This window comes from Lichenostomus cassidix, chromosome 1, assembly GCF_008360975.1.
Source record: "Lichenostomus cassidix isolate B80296 chromosome 1, HeHo_3.0, whole genome shotgun sequence".
NCBI lineage: Eukaryota > Metazoa > Chordata > Aves > Passeriformes > Meliphagidae > Lichenostomus > Lichenostomus cassidix.
Window position 1 is genome coordinate 99871750 of NC_139479.1, and position 26481 is coordinate 99898230.

The 26481-nt window shown below is 44.0% G+C and overlaps 1 protein-coding gene across 4 annotated transcripts in view; it reads left to right on the forward strand.

Moving 5' to 3' along the window:
- Positions 1–26481, forward strand: part of MAP6 (microtubule associated protein 6) — a 48120-nt gene that overhangs the window by 1774 nt on the left and 19865 nt on the right. The window lies entirely within an intron of this gene.

Here is a 26481-nt window from a genome sequence, read left to right on the forward strand (position 1 = left end):
GCAAAGCTGGGGTTTGTGACAAAAGTGTGATTGCAGTTTTTTGCTTTTCCCTATAGCTTTGTGAATGCTGAGGTCTTTATGCCTTTGAATGATTTGTTTTCCTCTTTGGGGAGATTTAGAGGTCACATCTGGCCATCAAAAAGGTAGTACATTCATGCAGATTTAAGATTAAACTGGAACTTGACATTTCTATCCCATATCATAGCTGTGAGGGACAGCAAAGCTGAAAGTCATCTCCTTTCCCTCCTCCCTGAGCGGGAAACAGTTCAAACAGTGACATCTTGTTTTTTCCTGTCATTCGGCATCAGCTCTAGCTCTCACTTGGTGATGATGGAGGCTCAGGTGCATCCAGGTGTGACAGTGGTGCTTGGCTGAGACACAAGAAAATGGTCAGGGATTTTTGGGGGCTCTGTTTTGCAGGAGTGGAGAGTGTGGGGAAAGGGGTTTCCAGGAGTGACACAGCCTTTATATCTGCTGTGTTCTGAGACTCAGCTTTTTTTTCTGCTCACCTTGCAAGGCCTGGGCTCGTGCTGGGGATGGCAGGGCTAAAGCAGAAAGCTCTCCTGGAACTGGAGAGCTGATGCGCTGCTTCTTTTTCACTGCTACAAAGGCTAATTAGACATTTGCAAACTTAAATGCAGACTGCTCACCTTCCTATCCCTCCAGTCTGCTCCAGCAAATTCCTAAGGCACTGGGCTGGGATTGCTCTCCAAGGAAAGGGGTTGGATCAGTTGGTATGTTAAACCTAAGAAGAACTAGAAGGATTCAGCCCTGTGTTGCTTGTTGGCTTTCGCGATACTCTTAGGGTTTCTCTTTCTACTTGGAAAAGTGGTCTTCCACTTCCATGTTTTTCTTCCTTGTCACATATTGCAGAAATGTTTGCTCTGATGCTCAGCCCGAGAACGTAAGCATCTCTTCATTAATGAATAAGTGATATTTTGACTAATTGTTCTCATTTTCTGTTCAAATTAAGCAACTTCTAAGTGTTGTTTATTGTTGGGATTCTTTTTAAAAACCAAATTCTCCAAATCCTTACTCCTGCCAAAAACTTGGCTGCTGACATACTGGGTGGGTATTGAACATCTCCAAGGATGGAGACTCCACAGCCTATTGGGGGCAACCTTGTGGGCCACCCAGCAGCCAAAATTATCTCCCAAAGACCTCTTGCTAGAGAGGAGCTAGAGAAAAGCTTCTCAGGGCTTTTCTTCCTTGTGCATGGATGAAGGCTTCCCAGCAGCAGAGAGTGGGGGGAAGATCTCCTTACAGTCCTCTGCCACTGCTGCAAATCGGTGTAGTATGATGCTCCATGGCTGGGAAACAATTCCTTGGTGAAACCAAAGAGCAGACCAACAATAGTTTTTAAGCTTGCTCTGTCCAGCTGGGTGTGACTTCCATGTGATGAATATCTGAGAGCATGGGATAGAGTAAACAACTAGCCCAAGGTCATGGGGGAAGTCCATCCCAAAGAGAAGAATTCCCTTTTCTAACCTCTGTATACTAAGACAGATGAATATTGCAGAGACCATGTGCCTGTGACCTCCTCCCAGGTCTGCCCAGAGGTATAGAGCAGAGGTGGTGCCTGGTGGTGATGTCCATGGAAGATGGAGGCTCCTCCTAGCCAGAGGGATGAGTGATTTGTTTGTATTAGTATTTGAGCCAGAAGCCTTTGGTAAGGGTGGAGTGGCAGGACTGTGGGTGTCTGCTAGAGACTGTCTGTGCCCAGAATGAATAGGATTTATTTCCAATATTTTTAGTATTTCTTTATCTATTCATAGTATTGACATTGTATTTTTATATGTGTGTATTTTTGAATGATAATTTATTAACTATTCACTTACAAATGGGATTATGTACTTACTCCCACTGCTGTCACTGGGCATGCCTTGGTGTGACACAGGTTCCAACAATGAGGGGCTTCTTGCCTCAGTTTGCCTCCCCAGCACATGTGCTGCCGAAGTTTACAGGTAACCAAGGCAGGTTACATTTCCTTTACCCTCCCCCCTTCTCTGTGATTCTGCTTCTCAAGATGCCTGTGGACCCTGAGGGGCTAAGGACCAGGGAATTCTTCAGTCAGGTCAGTGACTAGCCCCTTGGAAAGCTGCTGCTGGTGGATGGAGCTATTTCTTGTTCAGCTCTCTGATGTCCCATAGGAAGATGTGGTGGCCTCATTGAGGGCTTTATCTATATTTGGCACAGAGGTGACTCCAGTACTGGAATGCTTGAGAGGGGATTTCTCTCCCTGAACTTCTGGAAGGGATGGGCAGAGCACTTCTCCCTGCTGCACCAAAGGATAGAGTGGGCTGGACTTGACCCTGGGGGTTTGGGACCAGAGAGAGGTGACAAAATGTGCAGACAGTGGCATTTGCTGGTGGGTGTGGAACAGTTAGAAGCACATTTGGCAAAAGAAAGAAGGAATGAATGAATGCTTTCCATTTTTATTTGGAAAGTATGGAAAAATGCCACAATTAGGTCTTTCTTGGGTGTTTCTTCTTCTTCGTCTTCTTCTTCATCTTCATCTTCATCATCTTCTTCTTCATCGTCATCTTCTTCTTCGTCTTCATCTTCTTCATCGTCATCTTCTTCTTCTTCGTCGTCTTCATCTTCTTCTTTTTCGTCATCATCTTCTTCTTCATCATCTCCTTCGTCTCCTTCGTCTCTTTCGTATTCACCTTGCATTCTGCTTCTTTGATTACCTTTATTCCCTGAAGAAAAAAGATACAAAAAGGAAAGGAATCATTTCACTGCCTTTGTAAGGTGTCAAAATGAGTACCAAGGCAATGAATTTACCCCTGAGAAGTAATATTGCAAAACCAGATTTTTTTCTTTTTTAACAAACCAATTATTTTTACCCTCGCACCAACTTCCTTTCCTACCAGAGGAAACAAAACAATAAAGGCTTCTTGCAGAAAATTTTGGACTGCCTCTAGTATTAATGAATTGCCTATTGCTGATGTTCTGTCATTCATCTCAAACCCTGGAGGTACTAAAGATGTGGAGCAAATGAGAATATGTAGTAGCTATAGAGATGAATGAGTCAGCACTGGAGACTTGCTGTGTGGTTTTCAGACATACAGAGGAGATAATTTAGGGAGGGATGGCCACACAGGAAGACCAAGATACACAAGGGCAAGAAATTAATACTCCCCTTTGTTCTGGAGACAGGCTGGGAGAGCTAGGGGTGTTCAGACCAGAGAAGAGACAGCTCTGGGGAGACCTTAGAGCCCCTCCCAGTGCCTAAAGGGGCTCTAAGAGTGCTGGACAGGAACTTTGGACAAGGGCCTGGAGGGATAGGCCAAGGTGGAATGGCTTCCCACTGCCAGAGGGCAACATTAGAAGGGATATTGGGAAGAAATTCTTGGCTGTGAGGGTGGTGAGACCCTGGCACAGGTTGCCCAGAGAAACTGGCTGTTCCATTCCTGGAAGTGTTCAAGGCCAGATTGTATAGGGCTTGGAGCACTCTGGTCTAGTGGAAGGTGTCCCTGCCCAACAGCAGGGGAGTAGAACAAGATGAGCTTTAAGGTCCCTTCCAACCGAAGCCATTTTGTGTTTCTGTGATTTTATCTAACCTATTCTTGAAAATCTTCAGTGGAGGACATCTGTCTTGGTGAGAATGCTAATAACACTGCTTATACTGTAAGATGGGAACTTTTCCCTTGCCTTCTAAAATTTCTGATCAGATCCATAGGCTATGTCTTAACTAGTAAATTAAAGAGTCCCAGGACATGTTCCTGGGTGTGGAAACATTATCATGTACACTCCAGTTCTTGGAACTGTCTGTAGCCCTCTTCTCAGACTGAGTTTGGTAGTACCCACTCCCAAGCCAAGTTATGCATACAAGCAGTTTGGATGCTACCACCTTGGTTTTAGAGGTTAAAGAGTTTTAGTAGCATGAGTGAGGGCTGTCCCAGACTCCACTGCCAGAGAACATTTCTGGGCAGATACCATTTCCCAGTGTTGTTTCAGCTATGAGAGTGTTTATTGGAGTAACTGTGTACGCAGATGGATCCAATTTTCTTCTCAGGTGGAAAGGAAGGGGCAGAATGTTTTCTTCCATCCAGAAAAGGCTGCTCAGAGAGATATTTGGCAGCTTTGGCTAAGGCTGAGCTCTGTCTCAGGGGTCACTTGATACATACCTTTAGCAGCAGCAGGAGACACAAAGTTTGCTGATACCACGGGGCCCAGATGTATGAGTAACTAATGACTAATGGCCCTGGTGTTTCCCAAGACAGAAAGAGCATGGAGATGGTGATGCTGGCAGAGAGCTATTCTGCCACGCTCTTGATCTCCTCTGGATGTAGTTCATCAGGTGAGAAAGACTGGTGGTGATTCCAAGCTGGAAGTGTCTTCAAGCTGGGGACACTTCATGGTAGGAATCTCCAAGTTGGAGTTTGTGCCATTGTATTCCCTGCAATCAGTTTAAGGTGGACAACATCCAGCCCCAAAAGCAAACTGGGAGTTGCTCAGCAGTGTAGGCAAGACTGGATTTTGCTGCTTTGCCTGTGTGCAAGATGGAGCTGGTCTGTGCACACCTTAGGATGGGGTGGAGCAGGAGTAAGAGGTGGAGGTGGCATTCAGGTGGTGGAGTCAATTCACCTTTGCTTGAGCAATTTTTCCTCTGCTCCTGCTCAGCTGGGTCACCTCGGAGGGACGTTTAGACACTTAGGGCTGGATGGGACCCTCTGAACCTTGAAGTCCAATTATCTGGTTTGTTATTTAGTCTTTATGAGTAACATCCAAGGCTCTGTCTCAGAAGTGCAGAATTTTTAGCCATATGATGCCAGCAGGAAGGCTGTGCCGAGACCTTGGTCTCTGATGATTTGCTAATAATTTCCAGTCTGGGTCAATGGATAGGTTGTAGTTTGCTGTTTTATTCAGTTTATTTCTTTCTTATTTTATTGCTGTTTTACTGGGATACTTAGGGACTTTCTCCTGTCCAAATGTCACTGCTCAGTGTCTCCAAGTACAGTATCCAAATCGTAGCTAGCAAGTAAAAATTTTTACTTCCTGGTATCAACCTTTTCTCTCCAGCCCTTCCCAGATGAAATCTCTGTTTCTGAAACAGAGATGCAGACTGTTACTCTTTGGAGATGAGGTCCCCATTTCTGCTGAGACTCACGAGTCATGTTTGTTGGCATCACGGATTCATTAAGAATCCATCATTTACTCTTTGATAACAAGGATGTCCATGCTATTCTCCTTCTTAGGCAGTCACATCCCATAGCAAAAAATTCCCGGTGATTAGTACCAAGCCTAGAATTAACTACTAATTTTCATTCCATTTTGAACATGGCAGTGAAGGTTAATCCCTTCTTCCTCTGTGATTTCCCCAATCCTCCTACACATTGGTGTTACCTATTACATTGTGTCATTAGGAGGTCTCACCAGTGTTGCCCTACATTTTTGGCCCAAAGTCAACCTTAAAAATATTAAACACTGCTAACCTCCTTCCAGGCTGCAGCTCAGCCTTCCAACACTCACTTGGCTGGTTTCCTGTTCTGCTGATGTTCATGTTCACTGACTTAATTAACAATTTCCCACATGGCGCTGGATAAAATGTTTTGCTGGAGCCCAATAGATTTTCACATTTCTTTTGTCTGTTAAGTCAGTTGTCATGTCAAAAGACAAGTGAAACATCTTCTCCTCCCCTTCCACACACTCTCGTGTCTGGTGAGACCACCATTTTCTTTGGGATGCAGGAGTTGATGCTGTAGGGCAGATCCCACCTTTACTTGATGGCTTCAAGCCACCACAGCAACACAAAGAGTAAATAAAGAGGAGAGGGATCAGATAATTTAGATTAGCCATACTTTCTTTTTCAAATAAATCACAAAGAGCTGTTGTAAAATTGTCTTCTGTCACGTTTAGAGCATGACCTTTGCTTTTCCTGTCTCCTACCAGTTGAACAAGCCTTCACTTTCTAAGTACTTCTGCACTCAATCTTGCATCAATCTCCCTGTTCTTATTTTTCTTTTCATGTGGTGTCTTTAGCTAAGCCTTGCCCCATCAAGGCAAGAACATGGATGCTCTTCTGCTACCATGGGCCACACCAGCCAGGAGGCAAAAAGGGCCATTTTAGGGAAGCTTTATAGGACAGAAGTTTTATTTCTTTTGATGTGTAACTTAATATTCTGGATATTCTTCCAGTGTCCTTTATATATTTTTGAATTATGTATTATTTATTTTTATAGATTAATATATTTTATACTAGCATTTTATATATTACATTTATATCTATTTATATATATTTTTATATATTATAAAAACACTATACACACAAACTGGGCTGTTCACCAAGCTACTCCTTTAGCCTCCAACTCATTTCTCCTCCCCAAATCCAGCATTGTGAGTGTTCTACAGCAAACACATTTTGCATTCTATTAATAACTGCTTCATTTCTATTAATAGCTCATTATATGGCAAACTTTTCTTTCAATTAATAATATTTTTTATCAAAAAGTGTCTCCAGCTGAGGGGACTCTGCAGCACTTTGCACACACACAGTGTGCATATGGAGAGACTCCTGTAGCTTTGGTGACTTGGCTGCAAGCTGTGCTGTTAACTCTACAAAATAGGAAGTTTTGGTGCTGAGAAGGTGGGGAGGCTGTTTTTCTTAAAAAAAAATTATAAATGTTTTTAAAATGTTAATTTAAAAATCATGTTACATTTTTAAGAATTAATTTTAAAATCTAACTTACTTTAAAAATTATTGTTAAACTATTTTTTAGCTGTTTGAGGGTTTTTGTTGGGGTTTGTGTGTGTGTGTGTGTGTGTGTGTGTGTGTATGGTTGTTTTCTTTGTTTTGTTTTTTTGGTGGAGCTGTGGTTCAGAGTGGAAAAGAGAAACTTGTGTGGAGGCCTCACAGCACCTTGCGGTGTCTGAAGGAGCCTGCAAAGAAGCCAGAGGGGCACGATTCATCAGGAGCTGTAGTAACAAAACAAGGTGGAATGAGTTCAAACTGAAGTAGAGGAAATTTAGGTAAGATATTGGGAAGAAATCCTTGGCTGTGAGGGTGGCGAGGCCTTGGCACAGTGTTAAAGGCCAGGTTTGACAGGGCTTGGACCAACCTGGTTTTGTGGACCGTGTCCCTGCCTGTGGAAGGAGGTCAGAATGAGATGATTTTTAAGGTCCCTCCCACTCCCAGACATTCTGAGATTAACTAATTTGATTTAACTAATATATAGCTTCACTGCAGAAGGCCACTAGTTCTTCTAACACCACCACCTTCTATGTTTTCCCTTTGTTTGAGTACCAAAGCACCTGCACAGCCTCACACATCTTTAACTTCTTTAAAGCACAAGAATATAAAGGCAGCAGACAAGCACCATTAGTCAGGCACCAGCAACCTTGCAACCTATTCCAGTGAGAAATCTCTGCCTGTTTTCCAAGACAGCATCTGCAAGGTTGGGGAGATAAACACCCTGTGAGAGCTGATAGTGTCTTTGTGCTGGATGCATGGAAAAAGGAGAGGTTATTCAGATGCAGAAGAAGGAAATTCTTCAGACCTGACTGCTGAGCTTCAGGCTTCCTCCCACATTTCACTTTGCCTTTCACCTTGAAGGAGGCTGTGCATCTGCTCTGGTGCAGAGAGCTCTGCCTGAAAGGAATCAGCATCACACACTGATGGGCTGGAAACACAGGCAGGAATGTGAACCCTGACTGGTCCCATTCCTGGGTTTAAGCAGCATGGGGGCTGTTGGTTGATTTATTTTGGACAAGACTTTAAAGAAAAATCTGCAGGTGCTCTCAGGATGCCATTTCACTGCACAGGTGGTCCCTCTCCCTTCTCACATCCATTTTGACTGTGTAGCTCCATTACCCTGAGCCTCAGCAAGAAGTTGAAAGGACCCTTGGTATCTTGCAAACTCTTTTGCAGCCCGAGCAACACTTTTTCACCAGTGCAGCAGAGGAGACTATCAGTGAAGTCCCTAAAACTAGGGAGGGAATTAGCTGACAAGGTCTGATTATTCCACTGTGCTGGATTTATGGACATCAGCATGCTGAGTTGCAGATCAGGACTTTGAACACATTTTGTGCTCCTGTTATTTGGATATAAATGGATGTGCAGAAGATCTGAGATGAGGGAAGAAAGGTGGGATTGGAGGTTGCCCATGCAAGATCCTATGAAGGTATGCAAGCCCTGGGTTGGGTTTGCTGTGGCTGGGTGATAACCCCCAGCCAGGTATCCTGTGCATCCAGGGGATGAAGGTACTGGTCTCAGCCAAGCAGCAGAGCTTGTCACAGTGTCAGCCAGTAGCTATGGCAACTTACACAGAGGATTCCCAGAGAGGGATGTGTTGGCAAGCAGCCCAGTGGAGGGAGGACACAAGGAAAACCATGTGTTCCCTTTAGGGAACTGGGATGGGCTTTGGCAGCATCATCATGCAGAGAGCAGGGAAGGTGGTGTTGAAAGTTGAAGTGATTGAGACTCCCATGGTGGGTAGAAGCTTCTGGCAGCATAGCAGCACGGGAACAAAGCTCGGAGCATGCTGAATCACAGAAATCACAGAATGGTTTGGGTGGAAAGGGGCCTTTAAGTTTGATCCAGTTCGATCCCTTGCCACAGGCAGGGACAACTTCCACTAGACCAGGTTGCTCCAAGCCCTGTTCAGCCTGGCCTTGAACACTTCCAGGGATGGGGCAGCCACAACTTCCTTTAAGGGGAGAGGTGATTTCCTGGTGTCTCATAGAAATTTTCCCATGACTCTGTGTTACCCATGAGGCTGAGAGGGTCTGCAGCATTTGGCTGATGTGAACTCTGGGATGACACAGGACAGGTTGTTTCAGCCATTGACTGGCTGTAACATGTCCAGAAAGCCACCCAGCCTTCAGAGGAGACACAAAGGTCCATTGCTTGATCCTGACTGTAGAGTATGGGCTGAACTGAATGTGTTCTTGAGATTCTCCCCAGCCCCATTTACCAAGATTCCACTTCTTGAGTGTTCTAGGACGGCATAGTAGCATGGCTTCCCTGTACATGGAGGATTTTCGTTCTCCCAAGAGAGATTTCTCTTCTATGACCAGTTGCGATTTGTCTCCGTGGCTGCTCTGTGAATTGGAAACCCTCAGAAAACACAGGCACAGCTGTTGCTTTAGATGATGGTCTTCTGGTTGGGTTTCTTCTGGTACCTCTAGTTACTGAATTCTTGGCAGTACTTTTGGTAAGTGTTTGCAAAACCCAGTTCTTAGAGTTAAGTGGTTTGAGGAAGCCCTCAGCTTCCTCTAGAATAAGGATCTTGCAGCATGGTGCGGTCCAAAGCTGGCAGTGAACAACTAAAAGATGTTTCTTTAAACTCACTCAACACTACGTGGTTGTGAGCTGCAGCCAGGTGTGTCTGTCCAGCCCTTCCTATCTCAGTCTTTGGTCCTCCAGTGGGTCTTGATGTCTAGTAGTTCATCAGTGGTGACATACATATCACCATCTTTTTCACACCCTCTTGCGAGGGAGGGCTGCTTCAAGGAGTTAGTGCTGGGATCTAGTAACCAGCCCTTGGACTACATCACACTGATGTTTGATGTGGAAGTTGGGTGGGAAGTCAAACTGGATAATGGTGTAAAATTGGTGCTTTCATGTCAGACTTATGACATGCTGAAAAACAGGAGGAAACAGAGGCTTGTCTTGTAATTATGGCCTGGGAAGGATGAAAACGTCTGAAGGTGGTGCGCTGCTGTAGTCCACTTTCATACCCTTGTTGCTCTAATGAGGGAAGCTGTAAGCACTGAAATAGAGGCTGTATTTTGTTTTAAGGTCTCAAAATGCTTGCAAACAATTCTTATTTAACCTGTTCCCCATTCTGGATTTGATCCAAATGATCAAGGATATTCTACTTGTGAAATATTACAGGAAATTACTGTATGATATTCAGTGTAAGATCTTGCGGAAGGAGAAGATATTTATTTACAAAATACATAAATAACTAGATTTTTCCTCTTTTTTCCTTTGATTTCATTCATTTACACCCACCCCTGCAGGTAGAGAGATGTCCATGTTCAGATGATCTGACAAGGATCACTGGTCAACAGCCTGATGGAGAGTAGCTCTCAAGTTCTCATGTCATTCCTTGGGTTTTTCTCAGCTGATGACTACAAACTCTGTCTTTTATGTCACTTAGAGCTTATTTATCTCATATTCATCCTTGATAGACCATCAATAGGACTCTGATGTTGAACACTTCTAGGGATGAGACAGCCCCAGCTGCTCTGGGCAACCTGTGCCAGGGCCATACAGGGAAGAATTTCTTCCCAATATCCCGTGCAACCCTGCCCTCTGGCAGTGGGAAGCCATTCCCCCATGTCCTGTCCCTCCAGACCCTTGTCCAAAGGTCTGGTCCTTGTCTCCATCTCAGAGCCTCTTTAGGTACAGGATGCCTTAAATATCCCACAGGCAATTTAAATTTGCAGCCACTATGTTCCTCCTGTAATTCTAACTGATACCTTATTACAGGTATCAGATTTATATTCAGATTTTTAAGGCCAGAATGTGGCATTAGGACCCTCCCACCTGAGGGCCTGTCAAGAGCCATATTTCATCCATGTAATCTCACACTGAGTCTTTCACTTATGTTTGGCTAAATCATTTCGCATGAATTAGAATTCAAAGAGATGTTGACATATTGGAGAAATAGCTTGAAACAAAGAAGCGGCAGTTTAGGAGACTGCCACAGGAGGGCAGGGAATGACAAAGAGGTAGGGACCAGCAGCAGTGCTGGTGCAGATGAGAACAGCTGGTGCAGGAGCAATTCTGCAGGGAATCACAAATCACATGTCAGTAATGTTACATTTTAAAAAACTCACAATAAATTAACAACAAAAGCACTCCAAAAATAAGTACTTTGAGGCAAGTAAGGTACTGAGATATATGGAGAGGATGTGACATCTTTCCACATTAATCAAGACACAGGTAGATTTTTTTTTGTTCAGGTTTTGGTTTTGTACTTCAGCAGTTGTGGACCAGAGAAAGTTCTGAGGGCACCCCTTAGAGAGGCCAGGAGTGCAGCAGACGTGGTTCCTGCAGGAAGCTGGAAAGTATGGAATGGTTTTGGAAGAGAGAAATAGATTATTGTCTTTGCATCTATGAAATGTAACAGTGGTTTAGGATGCTCAAACCTGCTGTTGTCACAGCCAAGAGGAGCAGAACTTGGATGTCAAAAGTTAAAAATGTATTAAGTGCTTTGCTGGAGAAAGTCGGAAGGATATTATCCATCTCTGGAGATGCCAGGAGGATATCTCCACAGTCCTCTCTGTGAATCCAGGAGAAAAAAAGTCATTAACACTCATTCTCTGCATTGATTTTTTGTCTGCAGTGACCTCGGTGCTGCTCAGTTTTCTTTATGCTCCCCGGGGCACAGGTTGCTTTAACCTGTTGTCTTGGTTTGAAAGACAGGTGTCTGCCAAGAGAGGTTGAACCCTCCCTTAGAACAGAGAATGTGATTTTTTTCCCTCTCTCCGAATTATTTAATTTTGTAAATCAAGGGCTTTCAGGCAAAGGTATGGGAAAAAAGGAGTATCAGTTCTTTACTAGTATCTATAAACAAACAATAACAATAATAGCAACCACAACTAGAACCAGAAAACCAATAGCAGATGACGTGATCTGCCGAGCCTTTTCCCGTGTGGTGTAATCACGGTTGCAAGCAGCAGGGGCGCTGTTTAGCTCCCGGCCGGGCAGGGCAGGTGCGATGACTCCCGAGCGGCTGCAGATGGCGCTGTGGCGCAGGGTCAGGTCAGCGTCGGGGAGCTGCAATGGCGGGCAGGCTGCAAAGCATGCAGGGCAACGAAGCAGCTCAGAGCAGCGAGAAAGCAGGGCAGCAGGGTCGGGCGCTGGCTCTCTCTCTCTCCGGCCAGCCAGTGAGGCAGCAAGGATTTCTGCAGTCACAGCAGACGCCGCGGTCTCGTGCGGCAGAGGGCGGGGGCAGGCAGCAGAGGCCGTGGGACTCTCCCGGCAGCAGCCGCGAGGAAACGCAGCCCGGGGGAAAACGTGCCCTTCCCCGTGGGGAGAAAGGTTGAATCAAAGCTCACCCAGCCAGGAGAAGAGAAAAACAGGGCACAGTTGGATATCCTCTGGTCTCAGGCGAAGAGCAAAGAGCAGCCTCTCCCCTCAGCGTCCGAACCAGGAGAGACCCGTTCCAAGGCCCGGCTCTTCCCTTCACCTGCCCTGCCCAAGCCCAGCTTTTGTCTTTTACAAAAGGCTTGATGGTTCTAAAACACCCAACTATTTGTTGCTTAGTAACAGGAATGGGGAGAAACTCTAATGTACTCAACTCCTGACACCTATTAAAGAGTTTTAACAAAAGCTGCCTGGGTGTATGTATGATGACATTTGATTTCTATTATCTTGATGGCTTCTGCTGATCATCAAACACTCCTCTCTCTCTTCTCTGCCATACTCTTGATCCTTTGTCCTAAGTTGTGGTCTGACTGTTGGAGTATTACTACTTGTTGGACCATGTGTATCTTTGCAACCAAGACCAAATAATTTTTGGTCTTGGTTAGTCTCTATTGGTTTAGAGACAAATTTAGGAGAAAAATGCTCTGGAATGAGCGTTTCCTCTAAAGAAAAGGTTTTCAGCAGTCCCTTCCTGCCAATATGAAATGAATATTGGTCAGTGAAAGTGAGAAAAAACCCAACTGCTTATTTGACAAAGAAGTTGCCTGCACAACATGAAAAAAAAATTAATAACTGTTAGATAGTGAACCTTCAGAACTTTACCTCCCCCCTCCCCACACAAACAAGCAGAATGAAAAAAACCAACCAAAATGCCAGGTGATGCCCAAAAAGATAGGCTGGAAATCAAACCCCATAGATCAGTGTCTATTGAGCATGTATTTGTTCGTTGCAGCGCTGGAGGTGAGGGGGATTTCTCCACTTAACTCACCCACCTTTGTCCAATGCTGTGGTTTATTTATACAGTAAATATCACTTAATGTTACTATGTCATTATCATCATATACATGCTGGAACTAATTTACATAACATGATCTCATGGTTGTAAATCGTTCTTTTGCACTGCACTTGCGCCTCCCCAGTTTGGTGGTTATAGGAGTCTCCTTGTGATCTTCGCATCTGAACTTTACAACTTCAGCTTCAGAGCATGTGCAGTAATGATGTTCCTTGGTCAGACAGGTTAGAACCTGTCTCTGGTTCTAACAGGTCTAAATTCTTTATTTCATGGCTAATTGGCTTTACATTTGCCAATTTCTCATTAGTACTATACTTGTACATCTTTGATGCTACCCACCTGGTGAGTTTTATTTTTTGTCTATTCAGCATTAAGGAACTAGTTAACCATATACTAGCCATTACATTGTGCAGAAAGTTATAATTCAGGTTATATTGGTATAGAAAGTTATGATTCAGGTTACATGGGTATAGAAAGTTATGATTCAGGTTATGCTGATATCGTATAACTCAAGCTATATAAGCATGTTGTAACTCTGACCTAAATTATATAGGCATCATAGTGGAAGGGAAAAAAACCTGCTGACACAAAAGAACAAAATGGCTTTTGCTCAGGGAAGGAAGAAGAGTCCCCACAGCAGCTCAGGAAAAGAAAACAGATGGGAGCCTGGTGAACTTCTGATGTTGGTTTCCTCGTTGCTGTAGATGAAGCTGATGGATTTAGAGTCCTTTCTTTTGTTGGTTCAGTTTCTCCCTAGGTCAGGGGCCAGGCAGAGTCGCTTTGGTGGCTCCCTGCAGGTTGCCAACCATCTCCCGAGGGATGGTCTGATTTCAGACTAAAAAGCAAGCCGGATAGTTCCAGGAGAAACAACAGAAGCTGCCGGAGGATGACTTCTGCAGTCCAGGGAAAAACTTCTTGCCTAAGCTAACAAAGACCAAGCTAGCTAAAAGTCACAACATGACCCATCCATACTGCCAGCTGAGCACACCAGAGGGTGAGGCTTTGAACAAAGCCTGCGTCAGAGCACCCCCGGCTACCGCCTGTTTATGATCCAATAAGTAAGGTTCTTTAGAAATACCTCTGCCCGAATTAAGGTGCAAATGAGACCATATGCCAGTCAATAGTATGGGTTTTATTTGATAGTAAATATGAGACAGAGAGACAGAGAGACAGAGAGAGGAAGAGAAAAAGAGGTGGAAAAGAGGTGGGGGGGACATAAGGAGGGTGACAGAGACAAAATATCACCATCCATGGATCCCAACGATGTTTCATTGATCCTCTCCTGCTGGTCTTCTTGGTGGTGATGGTCCTCCCCAAAAGCACAGAATCCCATGGGTTAATATACACTCAGGCCAGGTGGCAATGTCCAGGCATGTTCCCCTGGGGGAGGGCACAGTCTCTAGCAGCAGACTCTGCTTGCATCACCTGCAGTCCTGTGGTGCAAGGCCTAGCACTTTGGGGAATCTGATGGATTGTGACTCCCCCTCAGCTGTATCTCACGTGAAAGTCCCATGGATGTGGCCGGTGGCGTTGGGGGTTCCACAGCTGGGCCAGTTTGTGTAACTGAGGATGGGTGTTTGTTGCCTCTGACCAGAGGTTACACCACACACCCCAAACCTCCTCCTTCCTCCCTCAGCTGGGGGGAAGTCTCTGTAAACCTGGCTTCTGTGATCTGTGCTCTGCCCCCACCCCAAACTCAGCCAGGGATGATTCTCAGTGCAGCTGGTGGGTTTGGCCTTTATGGATGCATACCTTTCCCTCAGCCTGAGATGACTGAACAATAGGTTGTCCTTTATCTGATCTCAGCAGTTTGACTCTCAGTCCAAAGTCCCAGTCAGGTATCTTCAGGGAGCCTTCTTTGATTGTAGCTTCTTTATACAGTTTTTGTTGTAATGAGCAAAACTTTATATCAATGTTTGAGGCATGAACTATTTCAGTCTCTGACACCACCCCTCCCCTGCACCCAGCTTAAAGCTACAGGAACCATTCCTGGGCATAGAGCAGACAATAAGGGAATGGAGTATCATCATAAAATCACCCCAAGACAACCTTTTAGTGGGCTCACAGCCTCCTCGCATTCATGGTGACTTGAAATCGAAAGCATGGTTACTTGACAGCAGAGCTTAATGTGAGACCATTGAACCTGCCCTGCCTGGCTGGAAAACACCTTGAGGTGTTCAAACACCTTGTGGTGTGGATGTGGCACTTAGGGTCATTGCTTAGTGGTGGGCTTGGCAGTGCTGGGTTAATGGTTGGACTTGATGATCACAGCAGTCTTTTCCAATATAAATGATTCTGTGAATTAAAAGCAGGCTTCATGTGACTATTGCAGAGATCAATGGAAATCACCCTGTTATTCAGGTCTGGATCAAGTTTTGATCAAACAGAGTAGAGTACAGCCAAGAGGGCCCATTTAACTGCTTTAGCCGAGGATACCCAATGTGACTGCTTCCAAGTAATCATTTCCCCCACCCTCCTTTGAGTTGATTTTTCTCTTGGCTAGCTTGTTATTTCGGGGATTTTTTGCAATGCAAAATTGAATTATTACTTAATATAAACATTTTATGAACTGCTGCGGGAGGTGAATTATTTATGGGAGCGGAAGGAGTGCTTTTTCTGAGCCTTTCTGCTCTGTCAGTTGCAACAAATATCAATCTAAGAGTGTGTTTAAAGCTTGCACACTCTGCCTGGGAGACAAGATCTCTGCCTTTTTCCATCATCTCTTCTCTCATTTAAGTGCCTGCTTAATACATTTGTCCCTAGCATATTTTATTGCTCAATTAAGCTTGGGACAACTCCAAAGGAAGAAGTATTTGCAGATCACCTCATTTTCAAATGAGACAAATTATTTACCCAGCAGATACAAATGGCTTGGAAAGGCTGTAAATATTTGCTGTGCACACAAAATACTTCTAAATATTTTTACAAGGCTGTAAATATTTGCTGTGCATTGTATCAACAAATCCTCCTAGTTCTTCGCAGAAGACTTATAAAAGTGGTGCTTTTAAGTTTTAGTCCCTAAACTTACTGCCTGGGAGTTTTTTTTACTTTAGGAAAGGGATTGCTGTGCACACTTTCGTGTGCTGGGTTTGGCAGGTAGAGCTGGGATGGGTGATGCTTGCAGAGAGCATATTTTTATTTAGTCCTATGTTAATAATATCTTTCTTGAGAAGTCGGTTTCCATGATCCATACATATTTTTAAGGCTATTTGCAGCCACATGACGATGGCACCATCCTCTAGACCAGGTGTCTCTGGCCACATGAGCATCAATGCAGCACTGTCTCAAAGCAAATGGCCCACTTGCAACCTCCTCCAGATGTTTCAGGCTGGGCCTGGAAGTGCCAAAATACTCCAGGACATCAGATCCCTGGATGGGTGATGGGTGGTAACATCCCTTCAGTTTCCTAAACCATGTCAGTGGAAGATGCTCCCTGAAATGGGAATAGTCTCTGAGTCTCTTGAGTGTTTCTGGGGTTTTGTTCCGGCCTGTGCAGGTCTCCAGACTTCGCTTGCTGCACGCAGCATTGTTAGACCCCCTTTGCTGTGCACATAGCCTGGGATTTTCTTTCTCATGCGTGTGTGAACAGTGTGTCTCCCTGATAGATGCTGTGTGCTCAGCATGATGCTTTTGACGAACACACTGAGGCCCCTCTGAATATGAGCACCTTTGGTATAAAGACACAATCGATTAGGTCTGAGCTTTGCTTTCAGACTTTCCACTCCTTGCAAACACTGGAGGAGCCCTTGAAAACAACCAGTTAATTATAAAACATTCTTCCACAACTTCTTCCATAATTCCTCACCATTTTCTATATAAAGCTTTCCTACAATCCTCTTTGCCCTTTTTTATTTCACTGTGACAGCTTTGGTGTGGACGGCGTGGTACCTGCAGAGACCACTAGTTGCTTCATTCACTCATATTAGTCCTTGTTTTTAATTAGGAGGAGATTTCACAATAGAACCATCTGCTCCAGTGCCTTCTGCTGTCTCTTCCCCAGACTTCCCCGAGACACCTTTGATAGTCCCAGTATTTATCAATTTGTTACCATGGGGCTAATCCGCTTGTTAAGGAGCTGGAGTCAGTGAGTCCTCCCTATTACATTAGTGATGCTTAAGTGATCCTGGTGATATCCCAAGACTGCGGTGGAAAAATGCTGAGCATTTTCTCATTTTCTGCAATTCATCAAACTTCTGTGCCTCCCTCTGACAGGGATAGCTCCTAAAGAAAGATGGGTTAACTGGAAGTGGAATGAATTGAGTATTAAACTGTTAAAAGTGATAAACTTCAGTGGCTCTTATTCTGCTCCCCATTACAACCACACAGTCCCAGTGACTTGTGCTGTTGTGTTTAATGGTTTCCTAAAAAGATGCATAAAGTTTTGTCTCTTCCCAAAGAAGCTTTCTCACCTCCCAGTTCTCCCACACTGTCCCCTGAAACTGTCTGCTCATCCAGCTTGAGTTGTAGAGTCACAGAAGGGTTTGGGTTGGACGGGACCTTAAAGGACCACTCAGTTCCACCTTCTGCCGTGGACAGTGACACCTTCCACTGGACCAGGTTGCTCCAAGCCCCATCCAACTTGGCCTTGGACACTTCAGGGATGGGGCAGTGACAGCTTCCCTGGGCAACATGTGCCAGGGCCTCACCACCCTGGGAAGTGAGGAATTTCTTCCTAATATTTAATATTTAGTATTTAATGTTTAATGTTTAATATTTAATGTTTAATATTTAATATTTAATATGTAATCTAAATCACCCTTCTTTCAGTTTAAATCCCTTCTGCTTTGTCCTAGACATTCATGGTGCTATTAGAACAACCTTCTTCACAGCAACCAGAGCAATTTCAAAGGAATAATCCACATTTCATCTCAAGTAATTCCACGCATGTTATGCAAACTCTGCACCTTATTGTATACAAACCAATTTTATGACTGGATTTTGCAGCCTTTTTAATAGCACAGTATTTAAGGGTAAAGATGGGAGGGGAAATCCAATTCAGCTTTTCTCTTGCTCTGTAATCCTTAATCTTAAAATCTTTGCTCAAGCCTCAGCTCTCTTTTTTCATCTACTTAGTTCACACCCAGATCTGTTATTGTTTTTCCAGTTAAAAGGATTTACAGCCTCTTAATTTCACCTACAGAAGCACTGAATGGAGGCATTGCACATGAAAGCATAAATTGACAAGCAGAATTCAGTTCTCACCGTGAAAGCTAGTGACTGGCTTGTCGCTTTTGAATGCTAAAAAATACTTTAGATTCATTATATATATATAAAATGTTTTAAAGAAATAGGACAAGTTCAAATACACATACACATAGGCATGGCAGAGGTGGGCAATCAGACCAAATGTAGTTTAATCTGCATTCATCCACATCTATATTGCATTATTCAAGGCTGTGCTGTTGTCACACTGCCTATGTTGTATGTAGTATGTCTTGCTGTCCCTGACTTGTTTTACACACTTGGGACATGGATGGAAATGTGGAAATGCAAGCTCATCAAGCTGCAGAAGTGTTTGCTGTGGAATATTCATGTTGGATCAGGTACCCCAGTGTCGCTGTTGAGCAGCTAGCAGAGTAAAGAACTCAGTTCTCAGTGGCAAGAAGGAAAGACCTTTATTGTTTTGATTTCATCATATATATAGAGTTTTCAAAAGTCACCCAGATTGGTCAGTCAGAAACCTCCCCCTAAGCCTGATTGGCCAGGCCTGCACCGTCCAGATCTTGGGACACTGTTTTTAATAACATCCAAACTTTATCTTTATTTATAAAACACAAAAAGAATTCTCATGAGAAAGACCTGCGCTAGCCACACCCCAGCAGATGGATTCAAGGGTTTTCTGCCAGAGTAGTTCTTGCAAAAAATACCTGCACCAATATTTTTATTATTACATATTTTATATAGTATATATAAACATTTATGTGTTTTGTTAGTATTATGCATTTTAAAATTATTTTATTTGTATTCATCCACATAAACCATGACCCAATCTGAGCAAGCTGATCTAGTTGAAAAGATCCCTTCTCATTTCACGGAAGGTGGACTAGATGATCTTTCCCCTCCAACCCAAACTATTCCATGATTCTGTGATTTTAAATCTCTGCACAGTGGGAATGCCACTAGAAGATGTGCCTTGAGGATGGATAAAGCATCATGGATTTGAATTCTCTTTCCATTTCCAAGAATAAGATATTATGCATCCAAAGAATATATAAATACAAGAAGTTTGGATTATGTGTCTGTATTTTACATTATACACTAAAATGGAATAAAATTGGGTGTCTTGGGAGCCTAAGCATGTGTGTGTGCTTTGCTTTCACAGGAGATACTTTTGGCTTGGAGGTGCTGAACTGTTGAAATGTAAGATCACTTAGGTGATACCTAGTAGGTACAACACCCCTGGGTTCAGTGATCTAACAGAAAACAAGAGGTTATCCTGGTTGCTTGGCCTGTAAGCTGAGCTGCAGGCTTGTCTATCCTGTAGGCATCCATTGGTGTGAGAGCAATTAGAGCTGTGACCTCACATCAGTATCTCCCTCAGCTCTACAGGATCACTGAAGGTGGAGGCAGGGATAATGCCAGGAGACTGCAGAGTTAGATGATAAATTTACCTGCCACGAGCCATATGGACACAAGAAATAGGTGGTATTCAAAATTCTTCTCTTTGCATTGGACTTTCAGCAATATGTCACTGCTCCAGCCCAGTGCAAGGTAAAGCTTAATAATCACAGAGTCAAGGCCCTGGGGAGACCACAGATCCTCTTCTTGTACTTAAAGGGGCTCCAAGAAAGACAGAGATGGACTTTGGACAAGGATTGATTGGATGAGGTGGAATGACTTCCCGCTGCCAGAAGGCATGGTTGGGTGGGATATTGGGAAAAAATTATTGGCTGTGAGGGTGGCAAGGCCCTGGCACAACATCTGAAGGGGCCTACAAAGAAGGCAGAGAGAGACTCTGCATCAGGAAATGTAGTGACAGAACAAGGGTTCAAAGTGAAAGGGAGTAAATTTAGGTTAGATATCACAAAAAAATTCCTTCCTGTGAGGGTGGTGAGGCCCTGGCACAGGTTGCTTGGAGAACCTCAGTTGACCCCATGCCTGGAAATGTTCAAGGCCAGGTTGAATGGGGCTTGGAGCAACCTGGTCCAGTGGAAGGTATCCCTGCCCGTGGCAAGGGGTTGGAACAAGATGATCTTTGATGTCCCTTCCAAACCAAACCAAACCAAATTCTCTTATATTCTGGGTACCAACTTTGCCTTGGGACTTGGTTTACTGCTTCTTTACTTAGTGGTCAAGGTCCTTGTTCCTCAGTGTCTCCTCCATGAATGTTCATGGGGATCCTTATCTCTAAACCATCCTTTTCCTAGCATTTGCCTTGTTGCCACCTTGGACATGTAAACCTTTTGAAATCAGGTGTCTAGTTCTTCTATGAAAGTGCCCACACTGGAATTCCTTTTATATATTAACTGAAACTCAGACTGTGACTAACTAATTTCTTCATTTTTCATGTGTACAATTAAACTTTAAGACACTTGCCCAATCTCAATAGGATATTGAGATACAGTCATATAGTAGGTACTGCAGTGAGGAGCAAATAATATTGCCCAAATCATCAATGGAGTGGCAAAACAATATAGTTGCTATTTAGTTTTCACCATCTTCCTCCTTTACCCACTTTACTGCTGAATCTGTTTCTACTCCAGTGTGAGCAATTACACTGTCATGCAGACTGGATATGAAATCAAAGAGCAATACTAAGAAAGAAGGGAAGCAATGATTCCCTGCACAGAGCAGCAAAATACAGCAAGCCAAATTATATTGCTGCAACAGAAGAGCTTTTTCTTGTCAACCAGTGACATCCTGACCTTTCTCCAGTGAGACCCATGCTTCTGTATCCATGATTTGGGTGATAATTGAAGAAATTCAGACAAAATGTTACTTGTGATCCCCAGCACCACCCATCTCCATCTTTTGTGTCAAGGGCAAACCTTGCAGTTCCTGTGCAGTGGACTGCAGTATCACGTCTTGGAGAAAGCCAGGATTTAGGAAACAGGAGCTGGCGATGAGCTCTAATAGCTTCACACCAGCGCCTCCCAGAAAGTCTAGGCCAGACGGTTTCCCCAGCAGTCCCTGCCCAGCACTATGAGAGTAACTCATAGAACTCCCCCCTCAGCAATGTTGATAGACACTGGCACAGATTTTCCCAGAGAAGCTGTGGCTGTCCCATCCCTGAAATTATTCAAGGCCAGGCTGAGTGGGACTTTGGGCAGCCTAGTATAGTGGAAGGGGTCCTTGCCCATGGCAGGGCAATTGAAGTGACATGAGCTTTAAGGTCCCTTCAACCATTCTAGTATTCTACAAATTTAGACCGGAGCGGTTGTCAGCAGTGCTGGTCAGTGAGATGCACGTGTCCTTCATCTTCTTGGGCAGTACCTCTTCAATTCTTTAATCAACCATCTCTACTGTCTTTGCTGAAAGGTGATGTCTTTGGCTTCTCTCTCCATCCTTCTGCTGGATCTCTGTCAACGACTGATCACACTATGAGTTTGTGAAATGCAATTGCTTCATTTGACCTAAAAAGCTTCATGTTCCCGAGTGTTCATTAGCACATCTTGCTGCACCAGATTCTCCTCTTACAAGTCACATCATGAATTCATATGTAGCTTTTGCAGTATGAAGCTCTGATTCAGAAAGACATTTATTGCCCATATTTACATCTACGAAGCAGCTAAGGGCCACTATGCATGTGCTGAAGTTTTTTGCTGAACTGAAATAATGCATTTTTAGTTCATCTGCCATTTGTGTCTTCAGACACTTTTAAATGAGGTGCTGAAAACATCTCTCTGCCAAGCAGAATCCCACTAGAGCCAAAGGCTCATGAGGCCATCAGATGATGGTTGTCCAGTCTTGGCACAGGCTGCCCAGGACAGTGGTAGAGTCCCCATCCCTGGAGGGGTTTAACAGACATGTGGATATGGCACTTGGAGACATGGGTTAATGGTGGGCTTGGCAGTGCGGGGGGAATAGTTGGACTCAATGATCTTACAGGGCTTTTCCATTCTAAAAGATTCAGCGATTCATGGTGCCCTTTTGCATGGGGATGAGCAGAGGCAGGCAGCTGCCAGTTTCTCTGCATCCCATTGGATGTTTGGATTACTTAATTGCATTCACCATGAATTGCACTAAAAAAATCTTTGCACTTGAGAGAATAATTTCCAATGCTGTTGTCTTTGCAATTTCTTTCACTTTTCCAAATGTGAAGGTTTCTTCTCAAGGGTTTTTATCCTTGGGACCCTATTGAATGAGCCTACTTAATTCACATGTCCATATTTCTGTGCAGTTGTGTGTTGTCTTGCAAAGAGAGTCAGATATGTGATGCTGTTTGGCCCAGCAAACTCTCGAAAGAGCACTTTGGCTCTCCTCATGCTGTTCAGGTTCCTTGAGCCCATCTGAATGTGCCTGTGGCAACACTTTTCCCAGTCCTGCAGCACTTAGTCAATAAAGATGCTGTTGTGCCAAAACATCCATGCTGTGAACTTCTTTGTTCAAACGTGTAGCAAATTTCACAGTGTTCTGCCCTTTTGGAGGACAAGGGGGCTGGAGATGCTGCTCCTAGACCAACCCATGGGAGGACAGACATACAGGCTATTTAAATGGGATGTTGGAAGAACATTGACCTGATCCTGACCCATTTCCCAGGGGTGAACATGACATTTACAGATGGATTATTTCTGCAAGCAAACTCAGGCTGTGATCACCCTGGGAGCTTTTCTGGCAGACTGCATGGGCTGTCTTCCTTGGTGACACCAACATCAAGTTCACTATCTGTACAGGCTTGAGCCTGTATGGAGACAGCATGAAAACTTCTATATGGAATGGCCAATGTGTCCCTTTCTTAGCAGGACCCATAAGCTTATGATGCAAAGGGAAATTCAGAGTGATATAAACTGGCAGATCTCCACAGGGTTGTGATTTACACCAGGAGGTCTCAGTATTGTTTGGTTTAACCTCTCTCCAGATCCCCAAATACACCTTTTCCTGGTTTCTGGGATTTCTGCTGTGGATCTCTCAGTGTTATGCTCCCCAGAGTCCTTGCTGTTCTTCCCTTTGGTGGGTGTTTATCTGCCAGAAGGTAGGGATGGCTTTGGGCTCCTGGGCTGTTGTGGATGCTGATGGATATCCTTTATCAGGCTCAGACTATGCTCTTCCAGTGGCTGGGGAGCACAGGAAGCTGGGTGCAGGCTGGAGGCTGGAGAGCAGATCTAAGGTGAAGGCAGCAATGGAAAGAAGGAAACAATCCTGGGGATGCTGGTGTTTACCTTGAGGTCCACAAAGTTGACTTTGTGTGACAAAGCTGCCAAGATGTGCCACTTAGTCTGAGCATGGGGGTTTATCTCACCCTTTCCTATCATACATGCACATCTCCACGCTGTCTGGGCTGTTACTCTTACATTACTCACCCACAGCTATGTATCTCGCTCAGCTCCTTGGCCCTCCACAGTGTTCACCGTCACTTTCAGTCATGGTTTTGTGACGTTTTAGTTATGACAGCCTGCACAATTCTTCCTCCTTGAATGCCCATGTTCCATGATCCTCACACAATGTAATATCCATGATTTGGGGGCCGCTGACTCAAGCAGCTTTTATAAATGGATCACAACATAGTTCTGCTCTGCCAAATGACTTAATTTCATCCTTTTCAGTACATTGATTGTCTTGCTCATAACCTGCTTCAGCCAGTGCTGAGGTCACCTTCCAGAAGACTCATCACTTTCCTCCTCCTTTGTGCTAGTGCTGTGCTTGATGGACCCTAACCAGGGATGTTGAGAGATACTGGTCCCTCCCTATCTTGCTCACATTCACTCCATTGTCCAAGTGTCCAATTTATTGATTAACATTTTTCACATTGTTTTAGTCTTTGTACACGATTGGCTCATCCAAATTGACTTGCTCTGTGTACATGTGTTGATTTATATATATGTATATATATATATATATATATATATATATGTGCATATGTGCATGTCTTAGAGGTTGATTATTAATTTTTGGGGAAAAAATAATCTTGGGCACCAGGAGCCTCTTTCATAGTCTCAGTGCAGCCTTTCAGTAAATTGTTGTGTACAAGATAATAGCACAGGTATTAGAGGATAAAGCTGTCATTAAGCATCCAAATAGGAGTTGAGATGGGGCACTGGATGCAGCAGGCAGTGACAGGAGTGTTCTTACAATTGCAGTAGCAAATTTGTATGTTACAAAAAGCACTGAAAACAGGAGCTGGTTTTAACTAAAGGAATCTGGGGTGGAAAAGGGGATTAAATGGCTGAATCACAGAATTACAGACTGGTTTGGATTGGAAGGGACCTTAAAGATCATCCACCTCCCTACCATAGGCAGGGACACCTTCCACTAGACCAAGTTGCTCCAAGCCCCATCCAACCAGGTCTTGAACACTTCCAGGAATGGGGCAGCCACCACTGCCCTCTGGACAACCTGTGCCAGAGCCTCACCACCCTCACAGCCAAGAATACCTTCCCAATATCCCATCTAACCCTGTCTTCTGGCAGTGGGAAGCCATTCCCCTGTCCTGTCACTCCAGGCCCTTTTCCAAAGTCCCTCTCCAGATCCCTTGTAGCTGCTTTAGGCACTGGCAGGGGCTCTAAGGTCTCCCCGGAGCCTCCTCCAGGTGAAAACCCTCAGCTCTCCCAGCCTGTCTCCAGAACAGAGGGGTTCCAGCCCTCGGAGCATCTCTAAACTCATTCCAACAGCTCCAGTGTCTTGGGGTACAGAGGACGTGTTGTAGTAAAATGTCAGGCTGTCAGAAGTAGCAAGGAATCACTCTGGCCCAGAATTTTAGGTTTATTTCTCTGGGAGGCAAGAACACACTGCACTGTTTACTACTGCATGAGGGACTTCAGCAGCATTCCTTTGCTGCTGGATATGGGTTAGGAGGCAGGTTTGTGCTCATGCAGAGCAGCAACCATTGATCAGGCTTGTCTTTAATATCAGATATGTTTGCAGGAGGATGTACCTGTTTACGTTGAGTCCAAATGTATTTCTTTAGGTTCACTTTAAAAAAGAGAACAGCTTTAGGATCAAAACACATGCCTTCTCCTCATCTGAGCAATCCTTTCTGAGCAGAATTTGCCTGAAATCCATGCAGTCCAGTATCTTTGGCCAGTCACAGCCAGACCAGACAACCAGAGGGAAGATGGAGATTTCTAAGTCATGGAATAACTCCTGCTTTGGCCCATGGTTTTTAGGGAGCAGTTAAAAGCTGAAGACAACTCTGTATAATCTCAATATTCATCTAAACAGCCATGACTTAATTAAATCTCATTATATACTGAAATTCAGTGTCCTTCTTCAGCATTGAGTTCAACCAGCCATTATTATGGATTTTGTGTTTCCCACTATTTCATTTCACCAAACATCTCTATTCCTGCTTCAAGAACTGGAAAATATTTAAGAGCAAGTGATACTGTATTCCAGAAAGGCAAAATAATTTGAAAATCCCAGACATATTTTCTACTTAGTTTGGCTCAAGTATATCTTTTTTCATTGCTGTTTTTTTCAGAGAAACATTAAAAAGAAATCTGGTGTTCTGAAATACTCCTTGTGAAGCACTTTGATATTTTGCTTCATGAAAGGAAGTTGTCCTGAGTAGATCAAGGGGAAAAAATAGGATGGGAAAGAATTAAAGAAACTGAAAAGGAAAATTAAATTTTCATTTTAGAATCAATTAAATGTTTCAGGCCTAACATTTTATACTTTTTTTTTAGTGAAAAATCTGAATATTTTTCTTTTTTCATCAAGATGTACTTTTCCAAATTCAGCTAGAAATATCCCTCCTGTGCAGGACTCCACCATGAAGTGCCCTGTCTCCTTTTTCTGTATTATTCATTATTTTGTACATATACATCAAGAAGAGGGAATTGGCCTGGCTTAGTGCCAGCAGAGTTGCTGTTAGCAGTAAACACTGAACACCCTGTGCTGATGCTGAGCAAATGTAGCCTCTCTTTAAAGTCCTTCAAAGTAGGTGGAAGCCTTGAAGTGGTTAAATCTGGCCCTGTCCTGTCCTTCCTTCCCCCTCTTGGCTTTCCTCTGGTGTCATTAAATAAAGGCAATCCATGCCAACGTGAGGCTTGACAGGCATCTCCGGAGATGCATCTCCACAGCTTGGATCTCATTTCAACCCCCGTGTACCCTCGCTGGGCTGAAAGAGTGTGTTCAGGTCACCTTCAGCAACCCTCAGTCAAGGGGAAAATGCAATTAAAATAACTGGGGTGGATGAAGCTTCATGCAAGAGCAGTGTGGTGTTCACTGATACATGCGGAGATCAGGCTTGGCTTTAATGGCTATAGATCAAGCCACCACCTCCCCAGGCTACTGTCATCTGATAAGATCTGCTGCCTATTCATTTACAAGGCATCTGCCCTGTTCTGTTCAGCCTTATGTTCTTATCAGGTCTGTAGATGGGCAAACTCTCTTTAACCTCACTGGGAATTTTTCCTGTTGAACTTGACTTGCCAAAGGTCATCTGATGCTTCATATAATCATTTTCACTGAGTTTTATTTTGAGTTC